Source organism: Pongo pygmaeus, chromosome 10 (assembly GCF_028885625.2).
Source record: "Pongo pygmaeus isolate AG05252 chromosome 10, NHGRI_mPonPyg2-v2.0_pri, whole genome shotgun sequence".
Lineage (NCBI taxonomy): Eukaryota > Metazoa > Chordata > Mammalia > Primates > Hominidae > Pongo > Pongo pygmaeus.
In genome coordinates this window covers 16,993,659-17,006,929 of record NC_072383.2, presented here as the reverse complement: position 1 = coordinate 17,006,929, position 13,271 = coordinate 16,993,659, and the positions used below count along the sequence as shown (strand labels likewise).

At 39.1% G+C, this 13,271-nt stretch overlaps 1 pseudogene; it reads right to left on the bottom strand.

Moving 5' to 3' along the window:
* Positions 1–9,847: 9,847 nt before the first annotated feature.
* LOC129010271 (aspartate aminotransferase, mitochondrial-like) lies at positions 9,848–11,031 on the bottom strand (annotated as a pseudogene).
* Positions 11,032–13,271: the final 2,240 nt, after the last annotated feature.

Below are 13,271 nucleotides of genomic sequence, written 5' to 3'. Positions count from 1 at the left end.
TTGGCCTCCAACATCGTTAAGCCCAATATTTTCCTTGACCCTCCACAATTTATTCAGATCTCAAGAAAGGCACACATTGGAGAAATAGAATATTTCTGGCTCTTTCTTTTCACAAACAGGTTTGGAAGTATTTTTTTTTCCTGTTGATTAGTTAACAAAAAAGTTCTGAACCAAAGTATTTTAATGTGATTCATAAAGACATTAACCTACACTAATGTTTATAGATACGAATATTAATTGGTAATTTTTTATTTACATGTATAATTCACATATTCTCCTGTGGCACAGAAAGTTTACTTCCTCATTTTTTAAAATGCTAACTCATTCTCATCTCTGATACCAGCTAATAAAACACAAACACTCTCTGACAAATTTAGTTGATTGATTCTTTAATAGCAACTTGAAGTCTGAACTGAGGAAATAATTGAAATGTTTACAAGGCAAATGTATACAGATTAACACAATTTTCTTTCCTGGGAAGAAATTGTAACTTAGTAGGACAAGACATATAACGTGTGGCTGTAAGGGCATGAAACTGATTAACAAAACTATTAAATTAAATTGCATCAAACTAAAAACTGTTTTTCCAAAGTAGTTACTTCACCGGACAATATGCTTATTCTAACAAGGCTGACAGAATGCAATGCATTCTGAGATCTCTTCTCTTGGAGTTGTGTTCATGGTCAGTTTCAGTTAAGAAACTTGAACAATATAGAGATTCACTTGAAAACTAAGTTTCCAGTCTTGATTACTCACCTTCTTTACAACAATGCCTACAGAGAATTTTGGGCTTTTTCCAAAAATAAAATGCAGCCTCAAAGAATGGATAGTCATTTTTTAGAGATACTGGAATAGCATGTAAAACAGAATCATAAGCCCTTCTTGTAACATACAGTGAAGCATTTTTTTTTAAGTACCAGAAAGCACCACCAGAATGAAGGTAAAAACAACAAGTGAATGGCTGTGAGTGTATGTACATCAGTGATTGCACTGTGGGCAGCAACGGGCATGAAAGCTTCCTGGAAGAGGTAGGAGGAAAGGGAGGCCTTGGGTGACAGATGAATATGTACATAACATTACAGAGTAAAATAATACATTTTACACCTAGAAAAAAAAACCTGTCTTTTAAACTCCCCAATTTTACTGATGAGAAAACTTGAGAGTCAAAGATATGTTACGACTTTCTCAAAAAAATCCAACTAGTTAGCAGAGCAAGGATCAGATTTACTAAGACTTGGTCCAGGGCTCTTTTCGTGATAGCAAGAATAACATTTCTCTATTCAATCAAACCCGTAAGTGGTTTGGTGTATAAAATAGGATGGTTCTAATTTACTGAATTGATAGAACTGACAGATTGTTTTAATGTTAAATTCAAATCTAGAAGTACATTCTGTCAACATCTTTACTTTTATTTTGTTTTCAGGTCTATTTGCAAATATGTCATATGTCTTTCAAACTAAAAAAAAAGCCCTCTTCATATTTTATTAATTTCTAGATAATGATGACTACACTCATAAAAATTTATAGAATGACTAACATTTAATACAATATTGCCACTGTGGGGAATTTTCAGGTGTATAGATGAGGCACTGTCTTGAGATACAGCTTGATTACCTTTAAGGGAAACAAAAAGAAAGGTTACATAAGGCCAAGTTTCTCTAGGTAGAAAGCATTTTTCTTCTAGCCATGAGCACACTTACAAAATTCACATCTTACTGCAGAAACAGAGTTGAAACTGTTAAAGCTGCTGTGATTACTATAAAGAGTCCCAAATATTGAACTAGATGGAGTATATCCCAGGAAAAATAATCTTCTCAGCCTGTGTTATGAAGGGGTTAATTATGAGACCTGAGATAAGGTGTTCGCACATCTAGGCACTTCATCAAGCCATGGAGTCAGGAAACAAGGAAGAACAGATGAAGGTGCTGGGGATAATAATGATGGCAAGTAATGATTTCCCTAGAGGTGAACTGATCTATGGCCACAAGCAAAGAAAAAAAGGCTAGAAAGTACCATAACATTACCTTGGAGTACTTAACAGACTCAAAAGCAGTAACCCTGTGTCAAAAAAGGCCCATCGTCCTGCTCATTTTAGGTAAAAGAGTTATGCCAAAGTACAAGAGGGGAATGCAAAATTCACATATGAAATTAAACAGCTGAAAGGTATGATTTAACAATGCTCAAAACTCAATAAGCCAAAGATAAACAGCAAATTAGATGACTCAATGTCAGGAGGAAAAAACATCTTCCATCGATCCCATCGTCAAAAATTAATCTGCCTGAGAATGCCCTCTGCTCCAATCCCCGAGCTGATGAAGAGTGGAGGAATAGAGTAAAACCTATGTACGAGCGCTTCACCTTCAGGCTAGACCCTGATTACAATCTCCTGTGAGACGTTTCAGCATGAAGCGCCTCTCATGTTGGGACTGCAAAATTAAATTGCGATCAATACTTTACAAAAATAATTGGGGAAAAATGTTCAGAAGTCGGAGCTGCACTGTGTGGCCACAAACATATGAAAGTTATTTTTTTTTCTACCTTTCTGGGGGTTATTCTTCAGGATAGATCAGTTCAAAGGTGTCTCTTGACAATAGTGTTCTCGGAATGGTTTTCGCTCACCTTGTTAGGGAATTTTAAAAGCAGAGGAGCATTTACAGCCTACCAAGAGTGTTATCTTATTGCTGTATTTTCACTTTTCTTTCTTTGGAGTGCTAATCTCAGCTCATAAATTCTTCTTGTCTCTTCTCACTTTGATGTTAATTTAAATTTCTTTGCAAGTTAATTCTCATCGTCAAAGGGAAAAGACAAAAAATATGTTATATTGCAACAAAATGAGAGAAAACCACACACACACAAAAGCTTTGGTAGATTTTTGAAAACTTTGCCTAAGATTTGATTCTGAATCTCTCAGTACATTTAAATGCTGAACTCTGTAGTTAAATTTAGGGTAAAATGTATTGAATTAAACTCTTTACTGCCTTAAACAATGCTTAGTATTCAGCTTTTCCTGCTTGTCTGCCTCTAAATAAGGTCTTATTTTTGGCAAAGATTTACTTTTTAATCCATAACATGAGGAGGAAGTGGAAAATGTAAATGCCTATGTGAAATTCTTGCTTTGTCAATAAATGGTCATTTTTGGTTTTGTTATGTAGAAAGTTCAAAACATTGTACTTCTATAATTGCATTTTTGGAATGGGCATAGGTCTTTCTGGATTTTTATTTGTGGTATGGCTACTCTGACAAGACAGTCTACTGATTTTCCTCACACGAATCATTTCTTAGAACCTCAGTCACTCATACAGGGAAAAATAAAGCAGCTGCATTAAGTATACACGATCAGAACCATACTGAAGTAGGTGGCCCATAACTAGCTAAAGGGGAGTACCCAAAGAGCGGTAATCAATTGCGTGCTGTCATCCTGGGGGAGGAGGATGTATTGGGTGGTGTACTATAGGGCATCATGACTGGATGAAGGAATTGGAAGTGTGCTTATTAAGTGCAAAAATGACAACACCCATTGGATTGCAACACCTGAAAAGACCTGAATACCATTTAAAGTGACCTTCGCCAAGGAAATGACAGCCTCCGTAAGAAGACGGGGTAAGGAAGAAGTTTTATTGGGTACCCCAAATGAAACAGTCACCTTACAACTCATGATTTAATTATGATAAATTTCAAATTCCAAATGGTTTCCTTCTGCCACTCTAAATGTTCTTAAATAACCTTTTCACAGTGCTATTTGGATCAGAAGATAGAATGCAAATTTATTTTAAGATTTGCTGGAGGTGAACATAATAGAGATGAGGGAGAAGAGAATGCAGAGGATAGGGAGGGAGAGGAGACACAGACATGGACACTTCTCAGGGAAAACCTGTGGCCCAACCTCCCTACTGTTTCCCACACCACGTACCACACACTCACACATCTTCCCCATTCTTACTCTGGAACGTGCTTCACAGTCATAGCCGCCTCCCAACACTGACTCAGCTCTTCAAGTCTCAGTCCAGACATCTGCTCTTCTTGAAAAATTGCCCTGAGTCTCCCCTAAACTCCATCATTAGGCTCCCTCACCCTGTGCATACAGTTATTATAACATTTATTATACTAAAATTAATCTTTCCTTCCTGATTAGATTGTGATATTTCTGATAGAATAGTCTGTCTCTTAGTGTTTTTTGTACACTCAGATTTTTTGGACATAAATAAACCAATTTCTTTGTAACATTCTTTCACTAATTTAGTTTTCCAACTTTTAATTTCTTATGTGTCACATGGAAATGTATCTGTTTGAGGTCTGTTATGTATCTGTTTGAGGTCTGGTTTCCTTATTTCTAAAGTGAAAGGGTTATACTAAATAAAGGGTCTCTTTTAGGTCTAAAATTTCTGGGTCGAAAATTTCAGGCAATAAAAATGATTAAATATTTTGCCAAAAAGCCAATCCAATGCCCGCCCCAGACACAACTGGTTCTAAGTGGCACGAAATAGAACTCTTACTTTTATTGTTGTTTATTTATTAAATAGCACTACCTCACTCTTGGCTCTAGCAATGGTTCCTCACCAGAGGCAACATGTATCTAATTGTACCACATGAAATTGCTGTTTGTCCATTAAGACATATACAAATGTTGATTTCAAGTGGGTCAAACTAATATCTGGCTACTTAGAGAATGATGCCATGGTTTGATCATAAAACTTGAATAAGACCAATATGAGACCCTCTTCAGAACTAAGTACTGAAACAAACCAAAAACCAGGCAGTTAGTAGAATTTCGAATCTGAACATAAGACTTAAGAGGTATGAAGCAGAGGATGGGTCATAATGAGGAAGGTGGAGTTACGAAGACATAGAGTTATAGTCAGCTGAAACTGTAAAAAAAAATGTAGTCTATTTGTTACCAAAAAGCATGAAGTAATAAAAAAGATATACACAATATATAGAGAGACTAAGCAAGTAGTAAAAGAAGAAGAAAATATCTGGTTGGAGAGCAACTGGACAATGTGAATGTTGGAGTCCTCTAGTGCATATACTTGAATGCCAGCTGCTACAGTTCCCACTGCTATCTTGGATCCACTGCCAGTTCAGACGGTACTCAACAATGGTGTGAGTTTCATACTTTTCTCCTCTCAAGATAGCCATCTTTCCATAACCCATAACTTGGTGTTCCCAGAAGTAGTTTCTATAACTTGCAGCCAGATAAAAAATCAAATACGAAAACACAATACCAACATAGGCTGTGACGTCTTCATAAAAATGGTAGTTATAAGTCAATAAGTGTCTATGATATGCCAGGTACTTTATGCATAATATTTACATGCTTCATGGCAGCTCTGGAAAATATTACCAGTTCCGCTTTACAGATGAGAAAACTGGGACTCAAATGTTGGACAGGCTTGTCCATGGGCAAAAGTCTAGTAAGCAATAGAGCAGAATGCAAACCCAGCTCTATTGGTTCCAGAGCCTGAGCTCTTTCCACTATGGCACACTGTCTTCTCAATCCCTGAAACACGGAGTGATATTATAATTAGAAAAGTTTACTTTGAATTACATTGTATAAATCAAACACAACTTATCTACCCGATTAGAAGCATATGAAAGAATTCCCTATTTAGTTCTGGTTCTGATATTATCAGTGTAGCTGATAATGTCCTCAGGCCTCCAAGTAGGAAATACATCTTCTGTAATGCTAAATGTCTATTTGCTTTGGACTAAGGCTCTGGAGAGAAGCACAACCTGAACCACTTAGTTTCCTTCTAAAAATCAGGGTCTTTTTGTGAGCCCCATGGGAATGCCACCATCTGACCAAAACAAAACCAATAAGTGTTCTCTAGTATGGGAAGCTTAAGCTGATCAGATAATGGCCAGAGTAAAAATCTGTTATGTTCATTTAAAGGACACTGATTGAGTTTTCTATATGTTTCAGATAGTCTCCTTGTTGCTAAGAATATAGCAATGGGCATAACAGGCAAGGTCCTGCTGTCACAGAATAAATATTTTTAGTGAGGAAAACATTTTTTAAAAAAAAGAGGGAACAAATAAGTACAATCATTTTGACTAGTGTTAGCTATAATAAATAAAACTTTTCAAAAATAAATGAAATAGAATGAAGTAGAGATAGGAGAACTATATTAGATAGGATTGTCACAGAAGCCTTCTGTCATTATTTTTAATTAAGGCCTGAATGCTGAACAGGAATAAGCCACATACATATCAGGAAAAGAAATTTCCAGGCAAAGAGAAGAATGAGTGGAGAGGCTCCAAGGCAGAGACAACCTTGATAAGTTAGCAGCACAGGAAGAGAGGAAGTGTGGCTTGAGTGATGTCACTGAAGAGCAGAGTTGGAGAAGATGAGGTAGCGGTGGATAAGGCCATGTCAGAAGTTGGGATTTTACTCTGAGAGCAAATGTGTAAATATTTTTTAAACATTAAGCATAAGAATGACCTGAAGGCACATGGATGCATCGTGGTCACCATGGGAAGACTGTCTGTATTTACTGACATTCTTCCATGTTGAAGACCTCAGTGTGACCACCACCACTTTGGTGAATGTATCACTGCCTAGAGTCTGGTCCTTGGGTTTGAAGAACAACATTTGATTGTTTTATCACATCAAATGAAAATGCATCTCTTTAAGGCTGAACGTACGTTTATCAAGGACTTAGGGATCTATGTATTAATATAACTGGAATGTCCATATACTAATCTCCAATAAGAAATTATCAGAATCCAAAAACCTCAAAGTCCACCACTGGCATTTATTGCTACTTTGTTAATGAATCTGGAATAGCAGAAGACCATTGGCTAAAACTCTCTTCCTTGTGGACAGTGCTTAGATGAGCACAAGCCAAGTTGGCTTGCAACACTCTGTCATGGCCATTGTTCCATGATTAGCTTACCTGCTGTCTTGGTTCATTTTGTGCTACTATAACAAAATATTACTGATACCTGCTGTCTCTCTTATGTGCTGCTATAGTAAAATAGCACAGACTGGGTAATTTACAAACAATAACATTTTATTTGGCTCATGATTTTGGAGGCTGGCAAGTCCAAGATTAAGGATCCTCATCTAGTAAGGGGCTTCTTGCTGTGTCAGAACGTGGCAGGAGGCATCACATGGCAAAAGAAAGAACAATAGGAAGCCAAACTTACTTTTATAACAAATTCACTCCTGTGATAACATTATTCTATTCATAAGGGGAGAGGCCTTATGACTTAATCACCTTATAAAGGTTCCACTTCTTGACACTATTGCATTGGGAGTTAAGTTTTCAACACATGAACTTGGAGGGACACATTCAAATCATAGCACCTGCCTTCTAAGAGAGTCTTTCATTAGATCTCATATATTCAATCAGATGATTGTGAAGTTTGCTGGCCTGGGAGCCATTCAGCTTCCTTCCAATGACTTTGCATATCTCTTCTCAGGTTACATATTCATTTTTTTTAATGTAACTCCAATTTCATTCATGTCTAGATTCTTGGGGGTTCAGCTCACTGTAGCCACTGAAAACTGTCAGCCTCTGGGATAAGAAAAATGTAGAGCTAAATCAAATAACGTACTGAGTGTTGACATTCCTGACTATCAGAGAATAGGCACACTCACTAATTGTAAGTTAAGTCGTCTCTGAAAGTATTTGGCAGATTGACTTCCTTCCTTCCTCTAGAATCTATTTCTCTCAGACTTTGAGTGTCTCAGTCCTGCCCCAACTATTTTGTATGTGGACTATAGTCAGTGGGTTTGCCATAACCCATCCTAGACCCGCAAGTACATATTAGCTCAGGGAAGTCATTTCTGATAGATAGTCTTCCTTTAAAAAAAGCAATGCCCTCATTCTGACCTTTTATCACCTAGAAGCTCCTGAGAGGCTCATTGCCTTCTTCATATTCTAGATATATTCTGACCTCAAGACTCATGATGTGGGCCCACAGAATTTCAGACTGGGAGCCATCTTATAAATTGTACAGCTTATCTCCCCAACTTTCAGATGTAGAATGGAAAGTCTGAAAGACTTAGAAACTTGCCCGATTTTGAGACTTAATTCATGGCCACAGAGAGCTAATATCCAGGTCCTCTGATGCCCAGTTGAATTTCCATTCCATAAAATCTTGCCAACATTACCTATTCTCTCAGGTCCTTGCCAGGTGACTGCGTAATCAACATATTTGACAAAATCAATGTATTTGAGTTGGGGCTGTATGGCTAATAATGACTCCGTATTACGTTCCTTAGCTAACCTACTGGAAAGACTAATTCAGAAAACATGGTGGGTTAAAGTAACAATAGCTTGAGCCAGGATGTAAAAGACATGTCAGACTCTTTCGTGTGAAGCGCCCTGAACTACACCTCATGCTAAAGAGGTAGCACAATACAGACCTCGTAAGCCAGAACTGATTGAGTCAGCATGGGCATACAACCCAAGTCTGGTTAGGAAATAATGCTAAGGCCTGACATTAAAAAAAAATGAGTAAATAAAATTCTCTTTTTTTGCAGGGCATGGGGTGGCAGGGTGGGGGGCGGTTTACAGGTAACAGAGAAACCAGGCTGCAATAAGTCTACATAATTAGAGCAGATGGTGGTTCTTTCCAAAGGGTGAAGCCTGAGCCCAGCTGGCAGCACACATAGCCTAGAATATCCTCTTTCCTGGTACTAGCCTGTGCGTCTGACTCATGATGAGAGATGAGCGAATGCACAACCACATTCAACAAAGGGAGGAGGTCCAACTGTTCAGAGACAACATCCTAACTAGAAGAATTCACACAATCATTGAAGAGGATGCTGAGATAAAGTATGGTTACCTACTCTCCACTATTCTTTGCCAAGAAGGGTGAGGGTATGAGATAAGCAGAAAATTACGTTCTTTATTCTTTTTTTTTCCTTTTTTTTTTTTCTGAAATAGAGTTTTGCTCTTGTTGCCCAGGCTGGAGTGCAATGGCACGATCTTGGCTCACTGCACCCTCCACCTCCCCAGTTCAAGCGATTCTCCTGCCTCAGCCTCCCGAGTAGCTGGGATTACAGGCTCCCGTTACTATGCCTGACTGATTTTTAGTAGAGACAGGGTTTAACCAAGTTGGCCAGGCTGGTCTCAAACTTCTGACCTCAAGTGACCCGCCCAAAGTGCTGGGATTATAGTCATGAGCCACTGCGCTCGGCCTCTTTATTTTTAAATAAATCCCGATAGGATGGGGTTGATGGTCAATCACGCAGTAGAATGGGATAAAAATTTACATTGGTTAAAATTCTTTGTGCCTAAAGAAAAGAACAGCAACGACAAACAAGAAAAGAGAGCCTTCTCTTTTTCTTAAATAAGACAGGAATCTGCATATTTTCCTTGCTGTAGTGGCAGCAGACTCATTGGTTTTCATAAACATAAATTTCTGCAATATGGTCTGTTGATAAGGTTGCTCTATGATGAGAGGACAGACCTGAGGCCAACTGTTCATGACAGAACTAGGTCTTCTCTCAAAGCCTCTAATGTGTGCTATTTATCATGAGGAACCCGAACTGCATAACACTTCAGTTAAAGCTTCTAAAATATTCCAATGGCATAATTGACAGGTTTCCTTGTGTGATGACTTTCTTGCACATGTAAACTCTTTGAGAAAAGTTGGATTGAAAGGATAGGGGAGAGTTTGGTTTAGAGCCACAAGTTCCAGACGCCAGCCACGGATGCCTCTGCCCTATGTCACTACATGTTCTTTTCTGAGAAACATTCAATCGCTGAGTGTTACACACTGTGGTTAAAGGAAATGATCCACTCACCACCATCCACCCTCTCTCATCCTCTGTGAAGCTCCCAGTAGCAGAGGCTGAAGACAGAAAGGTTGTCTCTGTTTCCTTGCATCAGGGACATTACTTGGTGACCTGGTGAATGGCATGGACAAGGTAGCCCACATTGCTGGAGGTGACCCCTGCCTCAGAGAAGCGGCCGTCCTTTGTCATGTAGATAGAGGACTCCTTGGTCAGCCTTTCCACCTGTTCGGGCTTTAGCCCTGTGAAACAAAACATGTCAATTTGGGCAGTGATGTGTGGCCAGTAGTGGGTGGAATCCTCCTTCTTGAGGTTAGAGACCAGCTGAGTCTGCATGCTAATGATGCGGCGGGCCTTGCCTTTCACTTCTTGTAACCATTGTTTTCGCAAATCTGGAGTGTTCAGAATGGTAGAAGCAAACGGGTCCCATTGAGGGGAGGGCTGGAATACATGGGACGGATCAAGATCTTCAACTGTGACTTTACCCTCTTGGCTTCATCCGCATCTTTGCAAACCACGGTGAAGCCTGCCACACCCTCACTGTATAAGCCCATGTTCTTGGCGTATGATTGGCAGAGACAATGGCGTATGATTGGCAGAGTGGCGCACAGCCCAGGCATTCTTGTTCCCATCGCCACTGGCAAAGCCTTGGTAGGCCACGTCGAAGAGCGCAAAGAGATTTTTTTTTCCTTCACCACTGTTGCTATTTCCTTCCGCTGCTTGGGACCAGGGTCCACTCCCGTGGGATTATGGGCGCAGACATGCAGAAGAAGACGACTTTGCTCTGGTATTTTTGAAATGTCCTCCATAGTGCCTGTGAAGTCGAAACCGCAAGTCTTGGGGTCATAATATCGATAACCTTGTAGCTGCATGCCTGTATCCCTGAAGATGGATGTGTGATTTCTCCAGGTTGGTTTGGGCAGAAAGACATCTTGGCTGAACTTAAGAAATCTTTGCAGAAAACTGGCTCTGATCCTTAAGGCACCAGTTCCAGAAATGGTCTGCACAGTGACAAACCGGCCACTTTTCCAGACTTTGCTGTTCTCGCCCAAGGCTACTTCTGCAGATGCCTTGCAAAATTCAGCCAGCCGCCCAATGGAGAGGTATTCCTTGTCCAAATTTTTGGCTGCAATCTGGGCCTCTGCCTTGTGGATGCTGTAAGGCTTTCCGTTGTGGTCCCTGTAGGCACTAACTCCCAGATTCATCTTTTTGCTATTGGTGTCCCTCTTAAAGGCTTCGGTGACTCCCAGGATGGGATCTGGTGGCCCCATCTCCACACGGGTCCACCAGGAGCTGGCTCTGGCAGGGGCATCAGAGGCGATCCCGGGTGGAAGGCGGCGGCGATCCCGGAGAGGACGCAGCTGGAGAGCAGAGGGGCTATGGTGGATGGTAGGCGGGCAGTGGGCAGCCGCAGGACGGAGCAGAGGGCAAGCATAAAATTCTCTTTTTTAAGGAATTTGCAATGGGAAATGTAGAGGGAACCAGAGTAAGCAGGGAGAGCTAAAATAGGAAATAAGTTATGGGAGAATTCCATAGAGTTCATGAAAAGCCGAAGTTACGAAGAAGCAGAAACTGAGTAAGATGAAGAAATTGAAGCTATTAGTAGGCAGTGGATTAAGTTATATGTATGTTTACATATATGTATATCTGTATATATACACATGAAAGAATGATTTATTTGATAATGATAACTAGAGAAGCAAATATGCAGAATTTTAATCTTTGTACACTGGGAGGAAAAGTAGATCAGTTACAAACACTTACTCTGAGGTCCCTAGAGACGGTTGGGGATATATCTAGCTACTAAACTCCATTCCCCTCTGAGTCCTGGCTGTCAGGTCACATGGCTGAATGGCTAGCCCTTGATTCTCATGAGATTATCACAAGCATATTATTTTAATGTGTCATTATATACATAACTCAGATGAATTTCTACTCACTTCTTTGAAAACAGCCTAATGAAAAAATAGAGATACTGTATCCCAGTGCTATGTGCAAATTGTCCTCATTGGCAAGAAATTATTTTATTTATGTAATAGACAAGCATTTTGAAAAAGCACACTGATGATGGGCACGGCTTCTGTTTATCCCAGTCCATATTAGGGGACCTGACTTGAACAGATTTTATGTTTTGTCTGTGATGTCTATGTAAAGATTTCATATTTTCAGGAATTTATTTTTAGGGATGAAAAGAAATCATTGTAAAGTGAAAAATAATGTAACATGATCAACATTTGTAATCATTTAGAATTATATTTGAAGTTGTTTTTACATTGTTTTATTGGTAATAGGTATCACAGTGAGTAAAAAATTCAGTGGGAGCCAATAACGTTTGTACCAAATGAGAACATTACTATATTTTCTAACTTGGCAAAAGGTCAGAATTGCGATTATCTAAAAATTTTGTAATTCAATCAATGGGTGTTTTTATTTTAATTAAATGCCTGTTGTTCTCCAGAGATGAGATTATCCTATGAAAACAATGTTTATTGGAATTTTTTTTACTGCTACCAAGTACAAATCTCTTACAAATCTTCCCTACCATCCATACCCACATCCTTCACCCTGTGTGCTCTCAGTGTATATGTCCGTGCATACCTTATGGCAGCAGGGGATAAATGCAGCCAGAGGAAAAAAGAACTAGCAATCTAAAAATATAGTTGTTATTTTAGCTGCATGCTGATAAAGTTGTAGATTATTCTCTCTTTTTTAAAAAATAAACTTTGACCTGAAACTCAAGAAAATTCTTGAAATCCAACTAGCTCTAATTGTTTCTAAATAAAAATATAGACTGACATAAACACTGAATGGCTCCTGGGCAATGTATTATTGCAGGTTAAATACATTTTGCCCTGAAGGCTGCAGTTCATAGGGTATAGATAACAAGAGAAATGAAATTGGTGATCTCAGCTAGTCCAGAGTGGATATTAGCATATATCACCAAATTGTCTCCAAATGTGACCCTATTTGCACTATCAGGCTCTGTGTCCTCGGGAAATTGTTGTTAGTGAGAGAAGGGGGGAAAAAAGAAAAGAAGAGAGGGGCTGGTACTGGTGGGAAGGGCATATTAATAAGACTGAAAAAGTAGAACATTTTTCTGATCTAATATTCTTTGCATTCTCTCCCTTCTTCAAGAACAAGGAAGAAGAAATAGCACTCCCTTTCTTAGCCTAAAGGGAGCATAAAGAACAATGCCTTCTAGGAATGCTAGGACATTTCCATTTTTCTCTTTGGTGTTTTTAACACCTTGTGACTAGAGAGAAAAAAAAATTGCCGATATGACTTTTTTTAAGTTTAAGAATCAGCACTCACCAATTATTGCCAAATTTAGATCCTTGAAAGCAAAAAAAGAAAAAATTCAGCATAGGTATTGAAGAGGAGGCTAGATGGAGAAAACTCTAATCCTTCAGGAGCCGAATGAATCTATGTTTCTGTACTATTAAGTATAGTAAAAAAGGCCAAAGTCATGGGCATTAGCCCCACAGGGGCCAGTTAGCTAGACTCAAATTCAAGGCCATGGAATATA